The sequence below is a fragment of the Gossypium arboreum genome, chromosome 1 (assembly GCF_025698485.1).
Source record: "Gossypium arboreum isolate Shixiya-1 chromosome 1, ASM2569848v2, whole genome shotgun sequence".
NCBI classification, from domain to species: Eukaryota; Viridiplantae; Streptophyta; class Magnoliopsida; order Malvales; family Malvaceae; genus Gossypium; species Gossypium arboreum.
In genome coordinates, this window is record NC_069070.1 from 119,262,425 (window position 1) to 119,283,520 (window position 21,096).

General features: G+C 30.4%; 2 pseudogenes; both read left to right on the forward strand.

Annotated features, from left to right (window-relative positions):
• Window positions 1–5,526: 5,526 nt before the first annotated feature.
• LOC128295580 (rust resistance kinase Lr10-like) lies at window positions 5,527–9,755 on the forward strand (annotated as a pseudogene).
• A 5,718-nt stretch (window positions 9,756–15,473) lies between these two features.
• Window positions 15,474–21,096, forward strand: part of LOC128295592 (rust resistance kinase Lr10-like) — a 45,191-nt pseudogene continuing 39,568 nt past the window's right edge.

Genomic DNA, 21,096 nt, shown 5'->3' on the forward strand with positions numbered 1-21,096 from the left:
ATTTATGAAGATATAACAATCAGATGAACTAAAAGCATTTCTAATTTAGTATCTGCCTCTGCTGTTTTGTCTTCTTTTTGGGCAATTATTTTTTATTATGTTTTTACAACCACATTGTTTGTAAATTCTGCAAACAGTCTTAAAATGTAATGTCTCTCTTTTTATTTTCTTTCTTTTTTTTTTTTTTGATGAATTTTTAATTTAGTTGGTAGTACGTAAATATTCCACCATTGTGGATGAGTTTCTTTTTGGAAAAACTCTTTTAATGCAATAATATATTAAATAATTTGGATTAATTAATTTGAATAAGTTTTGTCTCACCTTTCATTATATTAAATAATTTTAGTTACCTAAATACTCTTATATATACTGTAATACATGTTGCATACTTTTTACAAGTAAATATATGTAAAGAATTGTTGTAAATTTTATTTTGAGTATGTACCACAAAACATAATATAATGTTTTAAATTACCTTCCATTGATTTTTTTTACACAAATTTGGAATTTTCCTTTACACCCCTTTATTAACACCCCCGATATGCCCAAAAATTGGTACCTAGTTGATTAATTAATGACCTAGTGTTGAAGATTGAAAACTTGAAAGACTTTGAAATACGACCCCTCTTTGTAAAAAAGCTCAAATGTTAAAGACCTTCTCGTCTCGAAGTGATAAACACCATGTCCAGTAAGTTAGGACACGACGTCTCGAAGTTTAAGAACGAGCTTGCCTTTATTTAAAAATTCGTATATTTTAACCCCTTTTTAAAAGGATATTCGGTTAGTTAGGGTAAACGGGGAAAATCGAAACCCAGTAAGTTAGGGCACGTTTCCTAAAATTTCCAAACACCGAATATTGCCTTCACTTGTGAAAATCTTATTTCGAGCTAACAAAATGTCATACCCGATAAATTAGGGCACGACACCTCGTATCCCCGAGAATAAGCATTTTTCAAAACTCGTATTGTAATTTTTTAAAAGAATATTCCGTTATTTAGGTAAAAAAAAGAATCGAAACCCAGTAAGTTAGGGCACGATCGTCTCGAATTACGGAATATCACTTTTATGAAAGAATTGTTTTAAGGTATCGAGGTAAAAAAACATAATGTGATTTATAGAAAAAACATAAAAGCAAATTATGGTGCTAATACACAATAATAAGTGCGACAGTATCAATAACAATGATATAAGCGATTATAAAAAGATGAAAGCAAGGCTAGCAATATAAAAATATAAAACACAAGCATAAGGCAAATGAAATGATCGAATAAAAATAAATAAAGTATGGCAAAATAAAAATGACAATGATAACGAAAACGATAACAAAAATAATAATATAAATAATAATATAAATAATAATAGCATAAAACGATAATAATATATATGGTATTAAAATATATACGTAATAATAGAAATAAAAGTATATATAATATTAAAAATATATGTACGGGATACATATGTGAAATAAGCACATAATAGTTATAAAAATATACATAATAGAATATATGAATAATATGATATTTACAATATATATACATAAAAACATAATAAAAATGATGTGCATGATATAATATTAATATACATGTACATAATATGGAGTATTATATATATATATATTAAAAGGATGTATATATGGTATACTGAATGCATTAACAAAACAATAATATCAAAAACTATTAATAATAATATATAAATATACACGCATACATATGTTAAAGATATATATATACATATATAATAAAACATATACTAATATTAATAACAAATATAATAGGGATAAAAATAGATATAGTGATAATACGTATATAACGTGGTATTAAGAATATGTATATAATATAGTATTTAAATATATATACATAAAAATTTATATTAGGAATAATAATAATATATAAAAAAACTATAAATATAAATATAAAATATATATATGTGTAAATATTAATTGAAACTAAAAAGTAATTCTAATAGTAGTAAAAATATGTTAATAATGATGATAATAATGATAATAATAAATAGGATAATAAATAATATTAAAAATAAAATAAAAATGGTAAAATAATATAAAAACCAAACTAAATCTGGAAAAATGACTAAATATGAAACAAAAATAAAGTTTTGGGGCCAATTTAAAAAGAAATATAAAGAGGGGACCCATTTGAACGCGCGAGCAACTTCTGAGGGCCAAAAAGGAAATTTTCCCGAGCCCTTAAAACGAAGTCGCTGGAGGGAGGACTGAATCGCAAAACGCGATAAATTTTAAGGCCAATTTAAAAGAAACGAAAACTTGGTTGCGAAATACATAAAAAGCAGAAAGACCCCGCGCGTAATTAGACCATTATAAAAAAAACACGCGGGTCCTCTAGTGGGTCATGTTGCTCACAAGAAGTCAAGGGCCAAACAGCACCCGCTTTTGAGGTCTCCGAAATCCCCCTAAAACTATGTCGTTTTATACCTCTATATAAGCTAATTTTTTTTAAAAAAATTTCATTCTTCCTTTCTGTTTAAAAAAAAAAAAACGCTTTCTTTCTTTCATTTTCTCTGTGCAGGCACTCTGGTTGGTCGGGGCTCGTGAGTCGCCATCGCCTCCGCCGCGTTAGGCGCCGTCACACCACCATGAGTTTCAAAAAGGTATATTTTTTGATTTTTTTTATAGTATACTCAATATATATGTGTATTGTTTTAATAGAAATAGGGATAATACATGTAAATAAATTCGAAAAAAGAAAAAAAAAGAAAATAAACCTTAGATTCTGTTGTTTTTGATTCTCCTACGATATGGGGCTATTCCACCTTTTGATATTGCTAAAGTCTCTTGTTCTTGCTTGTGTTTTTTTAAAATCTAATATTGTTTATTATTTCACCAAAATGCCGAATGTACAAATGGTTTTGGATTCGGCTTTAAATAGCCGTTTACATGCCTCCCTTTTCTACTTTCTGTCCCTTCTTTATTAATGCTTGCAGGTGCAACTTGGGGCGGTGGCACAGTGGCGGTGCTGCAGGCATCGATGGTGGATGGGACAGGGGCAGCAGCAACTGATTAGGCTAGGTTTTTTTTTTTAATTTTTTGTTTTGATTTCGGGCTAATGTTAGGTATTGGGCTATGTGGGTAGGCTTTGTTGGGTTTTAGGCTTAGTGGGTTTAGTTGGTTTTGGGCTAGGGGCCAAACGGGCCTGTACACATGCGATTTTGCACGAAGCATTATTTCCCACCAAAACAACACCTTTAGACACTGTTTCGTAAGTTGTAAACCAATCCCGATTGGGACTCATGTGGAAGGTGCAGCCTGAATCAAGTATCCACTCCTCGCTTACTTTAGAATCATTAATAGAAGCGACTAGAAGTTCACCATCGCTGTAGTCTTCTACAACATTAGCTTCACCGGAATTTTTTGGTTGTTTTCCCTTTTAATTTGCAACCTCCCTTTTAATCTTATTTTGTAGCTTATAACACTCATATTTAATGTGCCCTTTCTTCTTGCAGAAGTTGCAAGTTTTACCTCTGTTTGAAGACTTTGATCTACCCTTAGATTTACCACGAGGATTCCGTTCCCGTTTCCTTCCACGATCATCATCAGCATTCTAATCTTGTCTCTCACGAACAATGAGACCCTCTCCCTAAGAGTCGAGTTTAACCACAAGATGCTTCATCTTATCATACGAGGTCAAAGAATCATAAACCTCATCAATTGTGAGAGACTCGCGGCTATATAAAATCGTGTCTCTAAAGTTGAATAAGACGGGGGCAACGAACAAAGTAGAATCAACCCTAGATCTTCCTTATCATACTGAACCTCCATGGCCTCCAAGTTTGAGAGAATTTCTTTAAAAACTGTTAAGTGTTCGTGTACAGACGCACCTTTCTCCAAACGATGAGCATAAAAATGCTGCTTCATATGCAACTTGCTTGTTAGAGTTTTCGACATACATATTTGTTCTAGCCTCTTCCATAATGCACCGGCGGTCTTCTCTTTCATCATATCCTGTAAAATTTCGTTAGACAAATGCAGATATAATTGTGTTAACGCCTTTCGATTCTTACGCTTCTTCTCTTTATCTGTTAATGTCGAAGGTATCTTATCTATCCCTAGCAGGGCATCCTCTAGATCCATCTGCGCAATAACTGCTTGCATTTTAATTTGCCACAATGCAAATATGGTGTTACGATCCAATAGCAAAATTTCATACTTTAAAACGCCATTACCGTGATCGAGATGAATAACCCTAAGCTCGATACCAATTTGTGAAAAAATAAAAATAAAATAAAGAACACACAAATTTTTACGTGGAAACCCTTTCGGAAAAAACCACGAAAGAAAAGAAAATTCACTATGTCGAATTTGAATAATTACAAGAGGAATAGACTATGTCTATTTATAGGCTTGAAAAGCCATATTCTAGTAAGACTAAAACACCTTATTCTAATCAATATCAAATAGATGGAATTTAATAAGGTTTAAAAAACCTTATTCTAAAATAAAATAAAAGAAGTGTAATTCTATATGGATTCTTCTTTTATTTTATTTTACCACTGTATTTTATTTAAATAAGGATTCGGGTCACTTAATTCTAACAATTTGTTTGCTTGCTCTTATTACGTACAAATGGAGAAGAAGACATTTATCTATGGTTGATGCGATCGAAGAGTTTCTTCAAAGTCAAGAATGTCTGTTTAGGCTTTGTCTTTCCTTTTTTCCTTTCCTGTCATGACCGGATACCCCACCCGGCCCAATTCAATTTGGGTCAGATTTGGATAAATATTTTTTTGTATTTCAATTTAAATAATAAAAATATTTTAAAATTTAAATTTAATTATAAAAATATATAAAATATCAATTAAAAATATTTTTAATATTTTCGAATAAAAAGTGAGCTTTTGAGAGAGTTGGATCAAAAAGAGACCAGGACTTGGAAATTTTTTGAAACTGAATCTTGATCCGACTTGACTTGACTCATAGATACCTTTATACTAAACCGATTTCATTAAAAATGAAATGGAATTCGAAGTCTCTTTATGTATTTCTGAATTTAAGTCAACTGTTTTGGATAATTAAAATTCAGAATTAGAATTTAGTTTTGAATTTAAACTTAAATAAATAGAATTTATATCTTATATTTAATTTGTTTTATTTTAAATTCATGTAATTATATTAAAAAAACTATTTGAAAAGTAGTTAAGTATTCGTGGAATAAAATAAAAAAATCTATACAATTGGGCATTGAGTGGCCTTGCTTGACAGTTCTAACTATTAACTTACTTTTTAGAAATATCCAACAAATAGTTGTCTAACATAACACAAAAGGACCAAAGCGATAACAGTTGTTGCTCTCAGCCACTTAAATGTTTTTGTGTTTCAAAGAAGACTTAAGACTTGCATTGTCTTGGTCCTCCTCATTGTAATTGAAATTTTTTAAGGTGATAAAGGTTGATCTACAAGTATATGGTCCAAATTTATTTAAAATTTTGAATAATATTAAAATCTTCTTTTCTTTTGCTTGAGATAACCATGGCTCTGTCCTTGGAATTAGATGTGCTTTGATTGAGGTGTTTCCAGAAAAAAGATAAAAGAATAAAAGGTGATAACAATTTATTGAAAATAAAATATTCATCCCAATTAAAGCTGACGACTAGTCAAAATCTTCTGTCCCCATTGAAGCTTTCTTATATATTTCCCTGGTTTAGTTAGAAACTTAATCGTTAACCCTCATTGTTGTTCTCCTTCCCTACCCAAAATTTTAGCATGCCCAAATTAAAAGCAAAACTGCCATTGTTGGGTCACCTAATGCCCGATTTTGCTTTATTTGTAATTCTATTCCTGGTGTTTGTCTTGCTAGGCAACTTATTAACCAAGATTGCGGCTCTACTTTCTGTGGGAATTTGAATATCAGTTTTCCATTCCGATTAAAAAACCAACCTCCCCAGTGTGGTCTCTATGACTTTGAACTTGAGTGTGAGAACAACAATCGCACCACTGTTGTTGCAAGAGAAGGGAAATTCTTTGTCCAACAAATCTTTTATGAAAATTATACAATACAAATGGTCGATACAAGCTTGGACACGGATGATTGCAACTCCCTTCCTCTTAGTTCTCTCTATTATAACTATTATATGTATGTTGTGAATTGTACGGAACCTATAAATTCATCACTTTATATTGAGGCTTCTCGTTGTACCACCAAATCCAATACCTCTTCTTCCTTCCAACTTCCCATTTCTATTTTTAGATGCAAAACTCGTCCATCTGATTTCAATCAAGCTTGCACTATTGAAGCGGAGGCGCCAATTATGGTTGAGAATATAACAGGCATGTCTACGCCGGATATCTACAAGAAACTATTAGAAGGTTTTTGGGTTGAATGGAGTAGATGCCAGTACCAGAGCTGTTATAAACCAGATGTGTTAAAAGAAGTGTAAGTTTGTTCAATAATTTCAATTTGCATTTAGAGTGTGCATCATATTGGAAATTTTAGTTACAACATCTGCCTTTGCTTTTTGTATGACCTACCTTTATTTTTTCTTTTATTTTACGTTACTTTTTTTCGCAACTTAGTTGGTAGTACGTAAATATTGCACCGTTGTGGATGAGTTTATTTTTTTTCGCAGTCTTTTAATGCTATAATGTATATTTTTGGATTAATTAATTTAAATAAATTTTGTCTCATCTTTCATTATATTAAATAATTTTAGTTACCTAAATACTCTTATATATACTGTAATACATGTTGCATACTTTTTACAAGCAAATATATGTAAAGAATTGTTGTAAATTTTATTTTGAGTATGTACCACAAAACATAATATAATGTTTTAAATTACCTTCCATTGATTTTTTTTACACAAATTTGGAATTTTCCTTTACACCCCTTTATTAATTTTACTTTGATTTGTTAAATATATAATTCAGATTGTCAAGGTTGAAATTTGCCTTCAGAAACTATATGGACAGCTTTGTACATTTCCTTTTCCATGGCCCCCATGTCTACTACGATATCAATGATTCTATACCAAGAAGTATGCTTCCCAAAATTCATTAGAATTTAGAAGTGCTTTGATTTTAATATTTCGCTGCTCTCTTGAAATAATGATATTTCGTTTTTATTCGTGATTTTTTTACAGGAACTTATATTCTCTGTTTGGCAATAACAGGTATTGTTAATTTTGGATTTGCAGATTTGCATTTTTTCAGATACAAATTCTAGCGCTAGTTAAGAAAGGATATTAGCAATATTCTTGGGGGGAAAAAAGAATAAGGAGCCTATCATACTATACAAGTTCATATTTAATTTCACTGCAAAACTAAGAAATCTACAGCATTCTTTAAGGAGTTTGAATGCTGAAAACAATTTTCTTCTGTTATACGAAAGAATATTTTTTTTGTCAAGTAAATAATGATGTTGGAGTTTTGGTTAAGTTTGTGTTCATAATGGTCTTGTTTAGAATTTCCACAGGTTGTAAGTTTGGTGAATATTCATATTGCTAAAACATTCAACAAAGTTAGCTCTTCAATCGATCCATTTTTTTGTGTGGTTGTTTTGCATTTTTTGGTGATTATAGACTTCGTTTCATTTAAAAAGATTCAAGGTTATTATATTTGTACTTTGTCCTTCTTCAAGTATATTTGACATGAATATAAAAGTTGAGTATCCTTCATAGACCATGGTGAGGTTAGAATAATTGGTATCCAATTTGAATGATTTACTCCTTTGTGTGTGCGTTCTAAGTTTGAATTTGTTGAGGTGCACTGCTAGAATATAAAACATAACATATAATTGAATTATTTTTCCTGGTTCTCAATGACCTTTCAAAGTTTTTCATTTGGTATAGAAGGGTAAACACAAGGCATCACTGTTATTTCTAAATTAATTCCATAAAGAAGTGAAATTAATATGCCCCTCTTTTAAGTAGTAGTTAATTATAAAACAGCATAAAACTATCACATTATATACTATTTCGAGAATGTAAGTTATATATTATTTGATTAATTTCACAAGTACTGATGTATTACATTGTATTTCTTTAAAGGTGGAATTATCTTTTTGAGGTCATTTCCTGGGATAATTTGTTTGTTTGCTCTTGTTACGTACAAATGGAGAAGAAGACATTTATCCATAGATGATACGATCGAAGAGTTCCTTCAAAGCCAAAATAATCTGGTGCCAATAAGGTATTCCTTTAATGAAATAAAAAAAATGACTAAAAATTTTAAAGATAAATTAGGTGAAGGGGGTTATGGGTCAGTGTTTAAAGGAAAGCTTCGTAGCGGGCATCATGTGGCAATAAAATTGTTGGGTAAGTCAAAAGGTAATGGCCAAGATTTCATAAATGAAGTTGCTTCTATTGGGAGAATTCATCATGCTAATGTGGCAAAACTTATTGGATTTTGTGTGGAGGATCAAAGCAAGCTCGGTATATGACTTCATGTCTAATGGATCTTTAGATAAAATCATATTTACAGAAGAAAATAAGAACACTTTGGGCTGGAAAAAGATGTTTGATATTGTGCTTGGGGTGGCTCAAGGAATTCACTACTTGCATCAAGGATGTGACATGCAAATTCTACATTTTGATATCAAGCCACACAATATTCTTCTTGATGAGAATTTTAATCCAAAAGTTTCTGATTTTGGTCTTGCTAAATTGTATTCAGTAGATGATAGTATTGTCTCTCTCACTGCGGCACGAGGAACGATAGGATATATTGCTCCTGAATTGGTTTACAAAAATCTTGGAGGCATCTCATACAAAGCTGATGTTTATAGTTTTGGAATGTTATTGATGGAAATGGTTGGAAGGAGAAAGAATGTGAATGCATTTGCTGACCACACTAGTCAAATATATTTTCCATCTTGGATTTATGACCGATTGGATCAAGGAGAGGACTTGGAGTTGGGACATGTTTCTGAAGATGAAAAAGCAATGGTAAAGAAAATGATAATAACAGCCTTTTGGTGTATACAATTACTTCCTTTTGATCGTCCTTCAATGAGTAAGGTCTTGAAGATGCTTGAATCTGATGTTAAACTCCTTGAGATGCCTCCTAAACCATTCCATCAACTTCCTCTAGAAACATCAATGGAGGTTCATAGCTGTGAGAACTCTAATGATGAGCCAAGTACATCATTGGATACTGCTACTATAATAAGTTCAAATAACGCATAAGGTTAGAAACATTATCTCACCGTTTAACTTTATAATATTTTGTCTTATATATATATATATATATATATATATATATATATATATTTATATATTAGTATCTTATTACGTGTGTCACATATGTACATAGATAACTATAGTTAAAAATAAATTTTGAGTAAATTCGATAATGATATTACCTTTGAATTGAATTGAGTTGGTTAGATTTTCCATGTTTGGATAAACCCTTTGTCTTAGATTAAGACTTGATGCATCTAAAAGTTAATTTTGGAATATTTATAAGAGTTGCTATCACAATAACCTTTTCTTTTGTTATTGCATTACAGAGGCTGTTGGCAGGTCAGAGGAGAATATATTGTGATGAGGATGTTGGATGTCTTGTTTCCTTTTTCATTGTTACAATGATTGAATCCAAGTATTTCTACGCTGTAGGTGCGATGTGTTATCTTTTGTTTTTAGAACAAATTTGTTGCCGTATTTGAGAATGTTGTTGTTGGCCTATCTAGTTTATTTGTGCTTTAAATGTTGAATGTATTGTTAACTTTATAAAGTTGTATAGTGATTCTCATTTGGTTCTTTTAAAATAAATGTCGTTTAAAAATAAATAGCTGGATGAGCCAAATACATTGTTGGATGTTGTTTAAAAATAAATGTGGTTTTGATTTTAAATAAGTAATATTGAGACAATGAATTTGTTTAGAATCGAAAAGTTTTTGCACATGCCTTCATGAAAATATTTCAAAGACATAACTAAGAATTTATGTAGCTTTATACCATTGAAGTGATATCTTTATTATTGAGTATGCCTCATATTTCAGTCAAATTTGAGTGATAATCTCCCAGTTAAACTCTATTTATTTATTTTAGTCGAATTCTAATTAGTTTATATTATTTTATTATTATTTGACCTACAAATTTAGCATGTAAATAGGTTTTTTTACAACCCTAAAAATTATACCCATTAAAAAGTTAGAACTCATAACACTTTTGGAGAATTTTGTGTTTACATTTTGAGAATTTTTTATTTTTAGGTTTCGGGGTTTAGTTTTTATCTCCATCTTTGTACTTTTCGTTCTTTTGTCATAATAATAAAATTATCTTTACCCATAGTTTTTTATCCTCTTTGGGGAGACTTTTCCACATTAAATTTGTACGTTCAATTTTTTAATTTCTTCCGCTATTTTTTACTTGTGGTTTTTTATCCTCTTTAGATAAAATTATATTTACAGAAGAAAATAAGAACACTTTGGGTTGGACAAAAATGTTTGGTATTGTGCTTGGGGTGGCTCAAGGAATTCACTATTTGCATCAAGGATGTGACATGCAAATTCTACGTTTTGATATCAAGCCACACAATATTCTTCTTGATGAGAATTTTAATCCAAAAGTTTTCGATTTTGGTCTTGCTAAATTGTATTCAGTAGATAATAGTATTGTCTCTCTCACTGCAACACGAGGAACAATAGGATATATTGCAATTTATAGAACTCATATAATTTTTGTAGTGAAACTAATAAAAATAAGGTGTAATTTAATTTTTGACTCCTAAACTTGAAAATTAGGTTCACTTTGGTACTTGTAAATTTTTTTGTCCATTTTGGTATCTGAACTTGGCAAGTAGGTCTATTTTGGTTCCCTAAACTTGAATTCCATCAAGATTTGATAATGTGACTAGTGTTAGTAGCATAGAAGTGGATTGGATGGTCAGATCGATTGAATTGAAAATCGACCGATATAATGGTTTGGACAAAAATGTGGAATCAATTAAATAAAAAAAAAATTGCTTGAAATTAGTAAAAAACGAAAACTAAGAAGAACCCTCGACTGTTGACCATGTTTAATCGGTTTAATCAAATTTTCTTTTTTTTTTTAGATTTTTATGAATGTTTAATGATTTATTTAATTATTGTTGGTCCAACAGTTGAACTGATCAAACTAGTTGAATCAGAACTAGCGGTCTGGCTAGTTTAATCACCAATCCAATTATTAAAATAATGAACGTGACACTTAAAGATTGTACCACGTCATTCTCTAAAAATTTATATAATTTTTTTAAAATTTTCAAGTGATGATGTAGCACAATTTTAGAGAACCACATCATAAAACTTTCATATTTTTCAAATTCAGGAACCAAAATATTCCTAATTGTCAAGTTCAACCGTCAAAGTAGACAAAAAAAAAAAAGAAGTACTAAAGTGCACCTAACTATCAAAATTAGGGGTCAAAAAATTATATTATCCCTAAATAATAATATGGAAGGTATGTAGAATTAAAATAAAAGTAAAAACAAAAAAATTTAATGGGCCATCAAGCCCGAATACAGAAATCAAAGAGCCCAAAACTCCTAAAAGAATGGGCTTCAGTCACATATTAGTTAAAAATAAAACCTACCTTCATATTCAACAAACTTTGCTAAACTAGGCCTGTCATGATCGGGTAACCCACCCGACTCAAATCGATTAGATAAGTACTTCTGTATTTCAATTTAAATAATAAAAAATATTTTTAAATTTAAATTTAATTATAAATATATTTAAAATATCAATTAAAAATATTTTTAATATATTATTATTTTTGAATAAAAATACGAGCTTTTGGGTGGGTTGGATTAAAAATGAATCTAGACTTAGGAATTTTTTGAAACCGGATCTCGATCTGGCCTGACCTGACGCATGAACACTTCTATAATAAATTGACTTCATTTAAAATGAAATGGAATTCAAAGTCTCCTCATATATTTTAAATTTAAAATTTTAAAATAATTTAAGTTTTAGAATTTAGTTTTGAGTTTAAACTTAATTAAATAGAATTTATATCCTATAATTAATTTATTATATTTTAAATTCATGAAAAACGCACGTGATTATATTAAAAAATTATTTAAAAAGTACTTAAGTATTCCTCGAATAAAATAAATAAAAAATTATTCAATTGGCCATTGAGTCTTGTCTAGCATGATGCATGAGTTAAGGTGGAATGGGCCTTGCTTGATGGTTCTAACTACTGGAAGGAACGGAGGGAGAAAATGTTTTACCTAACACTGCAATGAAGGTGACTGTCCATTCATTTTTTTTTCAAGTGAGAAAGTGGGGAGCGTTTTTGTGACAATGATATCTTTAAATACCTAATCAATAATCGATGGTGAAGAAATGAAATAGAAATCAGATAATTTCATTGCATAAGCCTATAATGGAAAAAGCCCTTAATAGAGCATTCCATTAAACCAAAACAATTATTTAGAGTAAGCCCATGAAACAGTTGTAATGGCCTAAATAATTGACTTACATAACACAAAAGGACCACAGCAATAATGGTTGTCACTCTCAGCCACTTCAATGTTTTTGTGTTTCTAAGAAGACTAGAATTGTCTTGGTACTTCTCATTGTAGTCGGAATTTATTAAGGTGATAAAAGGTTTATATTTGGTCCAAATTTATTATCAATAAATTAATCTTGTAAAATTTATTATCAATAAGTCATTATAATGAAATTCAAAATAGTTACATTAAACCATTTGAATATAAAATTATTATAATAAATTCTATACTCAATATAATATTCTTTTATACAAGGAAATGCTAGAAATATTTTTAAGGGTCAAAATTAAATTATAATTTTTACGATAGTAAAATATAATTTTGCTATTTGAATAATTTATATTTTTATAATTTTTAAATCAAAATTTTATCATTTTAAGGGGTAAATACAAACTTACCTTTACTAATTTAAAATTTTAAAAATTTTAAAGAACTTAAATAAAAATTTTCTATTTTAGAAGGACCAAGAATCCTACTAGCTCCCTAGATACGCTCCTACTTTTATATATATATGACATACCACTAGCTGAAAAATTACATAATAAATTTACAAAAGAAATGATATAAAAACTAAAAGTGACTTTGATTTACCTGATAAATTTTAGATAATGAAAATTAGGATATTTTTCTGAAGTTCATATAAAAATAAAAACATCATCAGGAGTGAATTGATGGGTAATAGGAGGCCCCGACCCAAATATTGTAAATATTCTTTTAGCCCCTTGAGATTTTTATTTTTTTTATTTTAACCTAAAAATATGATAGTTTGTGTGTGGCCCCAAAATCATCTAAAGTTTTTTTCAGTTTGATAATTATAAAGTTTTATAATAAATTTAGTAATATTTTTAATTTTAATTTAATAAATTAATATTAAGTAGTATCTAAACATTCATTCGGTAACAAAAATATTTGGTAATATTTTTAATTTAATTTAATAAATTAATATAAAGTAGTATCTAAATATTATTTTAATAAAAAGAAATTTAAATGATTACCATATCTAATGTTTAAATATTAATTTGATAACAAATAAACTTAAATAATTGTAATATCTATTTGAGGTTAAATAATCATATCTAAAGTAATCTTTAAATAATTGTAAGATCTTATTTACATGTATTTTATATATATTAAATTTAAAATCTAATTTCTTTATACTTAAGGAATTTATTTATTTTTTAAAGTCTTGGGCCCTTGGTCCTCCTGGTGAGATAACCATGGCTCTCTTCTTGGAACTAAATGTGCTTTGATTGAGGTGTTTCCCAGAAAAGAAAAAAGAGAGAATAAAAGGTGTAACTGTAAAATATGTAATAAAAATAAAATATTCATCCCAATTAAAGCTGAAGACTAGTCAAAGTATTGTGTCCCCATTAATGCTTCTTCTCCTTTCTTATATATTTCCCTGGTTTAGTTAGAAACTTAATCGTTAACTCCCATTATTATTCATCTTCCCTACCCAAATGCCAAAATTAAAAGCAAAACTGTCATTGTTGCCCGCTTTTGGTTTATTTGTAATTCTATTTCCTGGTGTTTGTTTTGCTAGGCATCTCGACTGCGGCTCTACTTTCTGTGGGAATCTGAATATCAGTTTTCCATTCCGATTAAAAAACCAACCTCCCCATTGTGGTTGTCATGACCTGGAATTTGAGTGTGACAACAACAATCGCACCATTTTAGTTGGGAGAGAAGGGGAATTCTTTGTCCAACAATTTTTTTACGAAAATTATAGAATACGAGTAGTCGATGCAAGCTTGGATACGGATGATTGCAACTCCCTTCCTCTTAGTTCTGTATATTATTATTATGATTCTTTAAAAAAAATTATTTTTCTGTTGGCAATAGAGGGGTAGAGTTTAGCATTATGTATGTTGTGAATTGCACGGAACCTATAAAATCTTCACATTATATTGAGGTTTCTCGTTGTACCACCAAATTCAGTATCTCTTCTTCCCTTCTAATTTCTCATTTCTATTTTCTAAATGGAGACACCCATCCATCTTATATCAATCAAGCTTGCACTATCGAAGCGGCGATTCCAATTATGGTTGATAATATAACAGGCATGTCTATGTTGGATATCTACAAAAAACTATTAGAGGGTTTTTGAATTGAATTGAGTAGATACAAATACCCGAGCTGCTACTACTATAAAAACAAATTTTCGTTTAAAGATACGTAAGTTTCTTTAATAATTTAAGTTTGCATTTTGAGTGTGCATCATACTGGAATTTTTAGTTGCAACGTCTACTTTTTGTTTTGTTTTATTTTATGTTACTTTTTTCGCAATTAAAATTTATGATGCTAATTTAGTATCATGATTTTGCATCTAAAATTTATGAACATCTAACAATCGAATGAAGTAAAAGCATTTCTAATTTAGTATCTGCCTCTGCTGTCTTGTCTTCTTTTTGGACAATTATATTTGATTATGTTTCTAAATTCTGCAAACCTTCTTAAAATATAATGTCTCTCTTTTTATTTTATTTTATTTTATTTTTGATGAATTTTCAATTTAGTTGGTAGTACGTAACTATTCCACCATTGTGGATGAATTTTCAATTTTGTCTCACCTTTCATTATATTAAATAATTTTAGTTACCTAAAAACTCTTATACTGTAATACATGTTGCATACTTTTTACAAGCAAAAATATGTAAAGAATTGTAGTAATTTTTTTGAGCATATACCGCAAAACAGAATATAAAGTTTTAAATTACCTTCCATTTATTTTTTTACACAAATTTGTAATTTTCCTTTGCACCCCTTTATTAATTTTACTTTAATTTGTTGAATATATAATTCAGATTGTCAGGTTTGAAATTTGCCTTCAGAAACTATATGGACAGTTTTGTCAATTTCCTTTTCCATGGCCCCCATGTCTACTACAATTCATGGAATCCACCAAGAAGTAGGCTTCCCAAAATTCAATAGAAGTGCTTTGATTTTGCTATTTCACTGCTCTCTTGAAATAATGATATTTCGTTTTTATTCCTAGTTTTTTTTACAGGAGCTAATATTCTCTGTTTGGCAATAACAGGTATTGTTAATTTTGGATATGCAGATTTGCATTTTTTCAGATACAAATTCTAGCACTAGTTAAGAAAAGATATTAGCAATATTCTTGGGGGGGAAAAAGAATAATGAGCCTATCATAGTATACAAGTTTATATTTAATTTCACCGCAAAACTAAGAAATCTATAGCATTCTTTAAGGAGTTTGAATGCTGAAAACAATCTTCTATTATACGAAAGAATATTTTTTTGTCAAGTAAAGAAAGATGTTGGAATTTTGATTAAGTTTGTGTTCATAATGGTCTTGTTTAGAACTTTCACAGGTTGTAAGTTTGGTGAATATTCATATTGTTTCATTTAAAAAGATTGAAGGTTATTATATTTGTACTTTGTCCTTCTTCAAGTAGTATATTTGACATGAATATAAAAGTTGAATATCCTTCATGGACCATGGTGAGGTTACAATAATTGGTATACAATTTGAATGATTTACTCCTTTGTATGTGAAGTTCTAAGTTTGAATTTTTTGAGGTGCACCTACTAGAATATAAAACATAACATATAATTCGGAATTATTTTTCTTGGGTTCTCATTGGCTTTTCAAAGTTTTTCATTTGGTATAGAAGGGTAAACAGAAGGCATCACTGTTATTTCTAAATTAATTCCATAAAGTAGTGAAATTAAAATGCCCCTCTTTCAAGTAGTAGTTAATTATAAAACAGCATAAAACTATCACATTATGTATTTTTTTAGAATGTAATTTATATATTATTTGATTAATTTCACAAGTATTGACGTCTTACATTGCATTTCTTTTAATTTAGGAGTTAGGTTTGTCCTTGGGATAATTTCTGTGAAAAAAATAAAAATAAAATAAAGAACACACAAATTTTTACGTGGAAACCCTTTCGGGAAAAAACCACGAGCAGAGGAGAAAAAAATTTACTATGTCGAATTCGAATAATTACAAGAAGAATAGACTATATTTATTTATAGGCTTGTAAAGCCATATTCTAGTAAGAATAAAACACCTTATTCTAATTAATATCAAATAGATGGAATTTAATAAGGTTTAAAAAACCTTATTCTAAAATAAAATAAAAGAAGTGTAATTCTATATGGATTCTTCTTTTATTTTATTTTACCACTGTATTTTATTTAAATAAGGATTTCGGTCACTTAATTCTAACAATCTCCACCTTGAACAAGTTCTTCATCGCGAACTCTCAACGAACAAGTTTGCCACCTCTTCCATAAAACCTCTTAAGGGTTTAACTTCAACAATGAACATCAACCAAGTCTAAGCAATGCTCAAACTTGGTTATAGGAAGTGACTTAGTCATCTTATCTGCAGGATTTTCATGAGTACTAATTTTGCTCACAACAATATCACCACGAGTAATAATATCACGAACAAAATGACACCGAACATTAATGTGTTTTGTTCTCTCATGAAACATTTGATCTTTTGTAAGAAAGATGGCACTCTGACTGTCACAAAATTCTATGCTGATTTGAAGGTCTTCATTGAGTTCACTAAAGAGCCCCTTCAACCAAATAGCTTCTTTACAAGCCTCAGTAATCGCCATGTACTCAGCTTTAGTGGTAGACAAAGCGACTGTAGTTTGCAAAGTGACTTTCCAACTAATTGCACAACCTCCGATTGTAAAGACATAACCTGTGAGAGATCTTCTTCTATCAAGGTCTCCCGCAAAATCAGCATCAACATACCCAATTACCCCATCTCTAGTTCTTTCAAACTGTAAGCAAACATCAGTAGTACCTCGTAAATATCTTAAAATCCACTGAACTGCTTTCCAATGTTCTTTACCGGGATTCGCCATATATCTGCTATCTGCACTAACTGCATATGATAAATCTGGACGTGAACAAACCATAGCATACATGAGAGATCCCACTGCACTAGAGTATGGAACATGTGACATGTACTCAATCTCATCATCTGATTGTGGAGACAAAGCCGATGAAAGTCTGAAATGGGCCATTAAAGGAGTATTAACAAGCTTAGCACTCTGCATATTGAATCTGCAATGAACTTTCTCAATGTACCCCTTCTGACTTAGGTACAATTTTCTTGCTTTTCTATCTATGAGAATCTACATACCAAGTATCTTCTTTGCTGGTCCTAAATCTTTCATCTCAAATTCTTCACTTAGTTGGGTTTTGACCTTTCTTATCTCTCCTTTATCTTTTGCTGCTATCAACATGCTATCAACATGTCATCAACATAAAGAAGTAGATACACAAAAGAGCCATCACTGTTTTTCTTAAAGTAAACACAACTGTCAAAACTACTTCTTTTGAAATCATGAGAAGTCATAAAAGAATCAAACTTTTTGTACCACTGTCTTGGTGATTATTTCAAACCGTAAAGGGACTTTTTCAGCAAGCAAACATAGTCCTCTTTTTCTGAGACTGTAAAGCCCTCTGGGTGTTGCATGTAAATATCTTCCTCAAGTTCTCCATGCAAAAATGCAGTTTTTACATCTAACTGCTCAAGCTTCAAATCATGCATGGCCACAATACCAAGCAAAGCTTGAATCGAACTATGCTTAACAACTGGGGAGAACACATCTGTGAAGTCCACTATTGGAATTTGACTGTAACCCTTTGTAACAAGCCTTACTTTATATCTGGGCTCTTTAACTCCTAGAGTTCCTTCTTTCTTTTTAAACACCCATTTACAACGAACAACCTTTTTACCTTTAGGAAGTTTCACAAGATCCCATGTTTTGTTTTTGTGGAGTGATTCCATCTCCTCTTACATAGCAAACATCCACTTTTCTGAGTCTTCACAGCTAACCGCCTCAAAATAATTAGATGGCTCTTGATTCACATCTACATCTTAGCCACATTTAAAGCATAAGCAACTAGATTAGCCTCAGCATACTTATTTAGAGGTTTAATTTCTCTTCTAGTTCTGTTTTTGGCAATAGAGTATTGCGATGAAGAAGCAACTCTATTCTCAAATTTTGTACTGGCTTGAGAAGTCGACTCTGTATTAATCTGATGCTCCACCTGCTGTTGATTTTTTTTATTGGAAGAGTCTTTAAGAGATAAGTTAGGTAGCATAACAGTTTCATCAAAAATAACATCTCTGCTAATCACAACTTTTCTATTTTCAGGACACCATAACTTATACCCTTTTACACCAGCTTTATAACCAAGAAAAACACATTTAATGGATCTCGGTTCCAATTTTCCATTATCAACATGAGCATATGCAGGACACCCAAAGATCTTTAAGTCAGAATAATTAGCAGAATTACTAGACCATACCTCTTGTGGAGTCTTTTTCTCAATGGCAATGGATGGAGATCGGTTGATCAAAAAACATGCAGTAGAGGCTGCTTCAGCCCAAAATGACTTTAGTAAGTTGGCATTTGACAACATACATCAAACCTTCTCCATGATCGTTTTGTTCATTCGTTCTGTAACGCCATTTTGCTGTGGAGTATGGCGAACTGTCAAGTGTCTCACAATCCCTTCTGACTTGCACAATCTATTAAACTCATTAGAACAGAACTCTAAGCCATTGTCTGTACGGAGGTATTTTATTTGCTTTCCCGTATGTTTTTCAATCATAATTTTCCAAGACTTAAATGCGGAAAACACATCACTTTTTTTGCTTTAAGAAGAACGCCCAAACTTTTCTGGAAAAATCATCAATAAATGTTAGCATATAATTAGCTCCACCTATCGAATACACTCTGGATGGCCCCCACAGATCAGAATGAATATACTCCAACGTTCCCTTTGTGTTATGGATTCCTTTGGTGCATCGAACTCTCTTTTACTTCCCAAAAACACAGTGCTCATAGAAATTCAGTTTGCAAATTCTTTGTCCATCAAGAAGTCCTCTTTTGCTTAATTCTGCCATGTCATTCTCACTCGTATGCCCTAGGCGCATATGCCAAGGTTTAGTAATATCATCATCTGACAAGGAAGAGGAAGCAACAACTGCATTACCAGTAACAGTAGAACTCTGCAAAATATATAACTTGACAGTCTTTCTTTGTCCTTTCATCACAACAAGGGAACCTTTAGAAATCTTTAAAACCCCACTTTCAACTGTGTATCTGTACCCTTTTGAATCAAGAGTACTAAACAAAATTAAATTTCTTTTCAATTTTGGAACATGTTGTACATCACTAAGTGTTCTGACAACTCCATCAAACATCTTAACTGTAATTGTTCCAACACCTGCTGTCATAACCATTTTTTGAAAAACGGGAATCGACTTGGATTTTGAAAATGAAAACGAAAAACGAGAATTGCCACCAATCTTTTTTGATGAGGTGTGATCGGGCCACCTCAAATTAATCATTTTAATAAAAGTTAAGATTTACTAAAACGATAATTTTTGGTCTACGAAAATCAGAAAATGGGTTCGGGAGTCGATTACGCATGATGAAGGATTAACACCCCCGATATGCCCAAAAATTGGTACCTAGTTGATTAATTAATGACCTAGTGTCGAAGATTAAAAATTTGAAAGACTTTGAAATACAATCCCTCTTTGTAAAAAAGCTCAAATGTTTAAGACCTTCTCGTCTCGAAGTGGTAAACACCATGTCCAGTAAGTTAGGACACGACGTCTCGAACTTTGAGAACGAGCTTGCCTTTATTTAAAAATTCGTATATTTTAACCCCTTTTTAAGAGGATATTCGGTTAGTTAGGGTAAACAGGGAAAATCGAAACCCAGTAAGTTAGGGCACGTTTCCTCGAATTTCCAAACACCGAATATTGCCTTCACTTGTGAAAATCTTATTTCGAGCTAACAAACTGTCATACCCGGTAAGTTAGGGCACGACACCTCGTATCCCCAAGAATAAGCATTTTTCAAAACTCGTATTGTAATTTTTTAAAAGAATATTCCGTTATTTAGGTAAAAAGAAGAATCGAAACCCAGTAAGTTAGGGCACGATCGTCTCGAATTACGGAATATCACTTTTATGAAAGAATTGTTTTAAGGTATCGAGTAAAAAAAACATAATGTGATTTATAGAAAAAAACATAAAAGCAAATTATGGTGCTAATACACAATAATAAGTGCGACAGTATCAATAACAATGATATAAGCGATTATAAAAAGATGAAAGCAAGTCTAGCAATATAAAAATATAAAACACAAGCATAAGGCAAATGAAATGATCGAATAAAAATAAATAAAGCATGGAAAAATAAAATGACAATGATAACGAAAACGATAACAAAAATAATAATATAAATAATAATAGAATAAAACGATAATAATATATATGGTATTAAAATATATACGTAATAATAGAAATAAAAGTATATATAATATTAAAAATATATGTACGGGATACATATGTGAAATAAGCACATAATAGTTATAAAATATACATAATAGAATATATGAATAATATGATATTTACAATATATATACATAAAAAATAATAAAAATGATGTGCATGATATAATATTAATATACATGTACATAATATGGAGTATTATATATATATTAAAAGGATGTATATATGGCATACGAATGCATTAACAAAACAATAATATCAAAACTATTAATAATAATATATAAATATACACGCATACATATGTTAAAGATATATAT